This window comes from Nerophis ophidion, linkage group LG01 (genome assembly GCF_033978795.1).
Source record: "Nerophis ophidion isolate RoL-2023_Sa linkage group LG01, RoL_Noph_v1.0, whole genome shotgun sequence".
NCBI classification, from domain to species: Eukaryota; Metazoa; Chordata; class Actinopteri; order Syngnathiformes; family Syngnathidae; genus Nerophis; species Nerophis ophidion.
The window spans coordinates 79697318-79701615 of NC_084611.1; the positions used below are offsets into that span (position 1 = coordinate 79697318).

Sequence of the window (4298 nt, forward strand, 5' to 3'; positions counted from 1 at the left end):
ATCTATCTATTATTGCCTCTATTATTATCTATTAATATCTATTATTATCTCTATTTCCATTAAATCCTTTTTTTTCATTTTATTTTTATTGACATCCAACATCAGACATTTCCATCCACTAAATCATATTCATATACATCACATAGCCGTTGTCTGCCCTGAATGTCAAAAGTATTTTTGTTTATATACCCATCATACCACCCCCCATAAAGAAAAAGAAACAGAGATAACAAAAACAAGGTCGTTTCTACACATACATCAATTAAATAAGCAAAGAATAGATAATACATTGATAATAATAATAAACCATTATTTCCTATGGTAAAAAAATCAAAACAAAGGCGTATTTTGGCGTCTGTGTGTGCGGGAGGGGATTTGCGGCGGTGCCTGAAGGCGGGGGACAGCTTGGATTGATTGAGTGACGTCAGCGCGGCGCTCTTACCTACAGTACCTCTGCTCCAGGCCAGGATTAGCAGGGACAGCGTTCTCCTAATCCCCCCCCCCCCTTTAGAAGAACTCTGGCCGTCGTGGTGCTGCTGCTAGTGGTAGTGGCGGTGGCGGCGGGGGGAGGGGGGGCAAGGTGGCGGTTCAAGAGCGGTACCAGTGCGATACCCCCCAGCCCATTACCGCCCCCACTATGCGTTCCCCCTCCTCCGGGGCTGCAAGGATGCGTTTGAGTGAGGCATGATGGGACTGTGCAGGTAAGCTGAGAAAGAAGGGTGGGAGGGGGTGGGGGGGGGGGACGAGGTCAATATGGCAGTTGCCTTTATTCACGTCGTGTTTTTTTCTACTGCCGTGTGGCCTACGAGCGCGCGTGGCGGGAGATTATCGCCGCTTGTTGACAACTTTGAACCACATAAACGTCTGTTGCGGCGGTGTCCAAAGTGCGGGCCCTGAGGTTTCATTTGTGACCCTGCTGCTAGTTTTCTGTTGCCCGGCTGCATACTTAAAGGCCTACTGAAATGAAATTTTCATATTTAAACGGGGATAGCAGGTCCATTCTGTGTGTCATACCTGATCATTTCGCGATATTGCCATATTTTTGCTGAAAGGATTTAGTAGAGAACATCGACGATACAGTTCGCAACTTTTGGTCGCTAATAAAAAAGCCTTGGCTGTAACGGAAGTAGCAGACGATGTGCGCGTGACGTCACGGGTTGTAGGGCCCCTCACATCGTCACATCGTTTATAATGTGAGCCTCCAGCAGCAAGAGCTATTCGGACCGAGAAAGCGACAAATTTCCCATTAATTTGAGCGAGGATGAAAGATTTGTGGATGAGGAAAGTTGGAGTGAAGCACACAAAAAAAAAAGTGACGGCTCCAGGCGGCGGCAGTGGGACCGTTTCAGATGTAATTAGACATATTTACTAGGATCATTCTGGAAGATCCCTTGTCTGCTTATTAGGGCTGTAAATCTTTGGGTGTCCCACGATTTGATTCAATATCGATTCTTGGGGTCACGATTCGATAATATATAGATTTTTTCCATTCGATTCGAATCTCGATTCAAAAACGACATTTTTCTGATTCAAAACGTTTCTGTGTTCATTCGATACATACGATTTCAGCAGGATCTACTCCAGTCTGCTGACATGCTACCAGAGTAGTATTTTTTTTTAAAAAAAAGCTTTTATAATTGTAAAGGACGATGTTCTATCAACTGATTGCAATAATGTAAATTTGTTTTAACGATTAAACGAACCAAAAATATGACTTATTTTATCTTTGTGAAAACATTGGACACAGTGTGTTGTCAAGCTTATGAGATGCGATGCAAGTGTAAGCCACTGTGACACTATTGTTCTTTTTTAAATTTTTTTATAAATGTCTAATGATAATGTCAATGAGGGATTTTTAATCACTGCTATGCTGAAATTATAAATAATATTGATACTGTTGTTGATAATATTAATTTTTGTTTCACTACTTTTAGTTTGTTCTGTGTCATGTTTGTGTCTCCTCTTGCAGTTCTGAGTGTTGCTGGGTCAGGTTTGGTTTTGGAATTGGATTGCATTGCTTTTTTTTTTAAATAGATTATTTTAAAAATAAATAAAATAAATGGGTTGTACTTGTATAGCGCTTTTCTACCTTCAAGGTACTCAAAGCGCTTTGACACTACTTCCACATTTACCCATTCACACACACATTCACACACTGATGGAGGGAGCTGCCATGCAAGGCGCTAACCAGCACCCATCAGGAGCAAGGGTGAAGTGTCTTGCTCAGGACACAACGGACATGACAAGGTTGGAATTGAACCAGGGACCCTCGGGTTGCACACGGCCACTCATCCACTGCGCCACGCCGTCCCTTTAAATGAAAATCAATTCTGAATCGCACAACGTATTCGAATCGATTTTTTCCAACACCTCTACTGCTTATTTTTTTAATAGTGTTTTAGTGAGATTGTACAGTCATACCTGTAAGTCGAATGGCTGCGGTGAACGCCAGTGTCTCTCAGAGAAGCCAATGGAGGAACGAAGATCACAGCTGCCTTTTTGAGCTACAGGAGGAAGTCCCATAATCCACTGAAGTCTCCGGTAAGAGCCGACTTAATATCACAATTTTCCCATCCAAAAACTTGCTGGTTGACGTAGAAAACATGTTCGCTTGACCGCTCTGTGTTAAAGCTTGACAACAAACAAAGAAACACAGGCTGTTTGTGTTGCTAAAGGCAGCTGCAATCCACCGCTTTCCACCAACAGCATTATTCTTTATAGTCTCCATTATTAATTGAACAAATTGCAAAAGATTCAGCAACACAGATGTCTAAATTACTGTGTAATTATGCGATGAAAAGAGACGACTTTTAGACGTAAGTGGTGCTTGGCTAATATGTCCCCTCCAACCAATAACGTCACTAGCACGCGTCATCATTCCGCGACGGTTTCAACGAGAAACTCGGCGGGAAATTTAAAATTATAATTTAGTAAATTAAACTGGCCGTATTGGCATGTGTTGCAATGTTAATATTTCATTGTGGATATTTAAACTATCAGACTACGTGGTCAGAAGTAGTGGGTTTCAGTAGGCCTTTAAAGTCATGTAATTTTGTCAAAAATCTTTAACCGCTGCCTGTGTGAGCACGTTACGAGTGATCATTAATGTGATATGTGGCACTGTGGTTAGAGTGTCCCCCCTGAGATCTGTAGGTTGTGAGTTCAAACCCCGGACAAGTCATACCAAAGACTATAAAAATGGGAGCCTGCTTGGCACTCAGCATTAAGGGTTGGAATTGGGGGGTTAAATCCAAAAATGATTCCCGGGCGCGGCCACCGCTGCTGCTCACTGCTCCCCTCACCTCCCAGGGGGTGTACAAGAGTGATGGGTCGAATGCAGAGAATAATTTCGCCACACCTCGTGTGTGTGTGACAATCATTGGTACTTTAACTCTAATGTTATCCATCCATCCATTTTTTACCGCTTGTCCCGTTCGGGGTGGCGGGGGGGTCGCTGGAGCCTATCTCAGCTGCATTCGTGCACCCTGGACAAGGGCACTTTAACTTTAATGATTGATAAAAAAAAAAAAAAAATTTAATTGCCTTAATTGGATATTTAAGAATAATAAAACACAATGTTTTAATTTGGGCGCATTATGACGTGATTTAAACTGTTTTTGATTTTTTTTAAATCAATTTTATGGCATGTGTTTTATTGTTTTTAATTTTTGCTATTATTTTTTTATGTACGATTGAATGTGTTTTACTTTCATTTAAGATGCTTTTTAGAGGTAGATTGTTGCCTTTCATGAGCTGTCCTTTAAAAAAATGCATTATTATGAGATAGTGACTTGTCCAGGGTGTACAGTGCCTTCCGCCCGAATGCAGCTGAGATATTCTCACGTATTATGATGTGATTTATATTGTTTTTGATTTTTTTTCATCAATTTTATGGCATTCGTTTTATATTTTTAATTTTTTGCAGTTATTTTTTATGTACAATTGAATTTGTTTTAATTTCGTTTAAGATGCTTTTAGAGCTGTCCTTTGAAAAATGCATTATTATGTGGTTGCAACTTGTCCGGGGTGTACCCAGCCTTCTGTCCGAATGCAGCTGAGATATGCTCCAGCGCCCCCCGTGTCCCCAAAAGGGACAAGCGGTAGAAAATGGATGGATGGTTGGATGGATGGATGGATGTGCCGTCCACTGCTTGTTTTAAATATTTTACAAATAAAGTTAGTTTACCGTAAATTTGATGAATTAGTCAACTTAAAACAAAAAAAATAGCCGTCCATCATCTATATTTATAATTGCCTTTAATTGACAAAGAAATATAACATTGGTTAAAAAAATATTT

The 4298-nt window shown here is 40.8% G+C and overlaps 1 protein-coding gene across 1 annotated transcript in view; it reads left to right on the forward strand.

Annotated features, from left to right (window-relative positions):
- The first annotated feature begins 564 nt into the window (after positions 1–564).
- Positions 565–4298, forward strand: part of tll1 (tolloid-like 1) — a 100855-nt gene continuing 97121 nt past the window's right edge. The window contains exon 1 of the mRNA XM_061912758.1: positions 565–701. The gene's annotated coding sequence lies outside the window, so the exon portion shown is untranslated. The remainder of the gene's footprint in view (positions 702–4298) is intronic.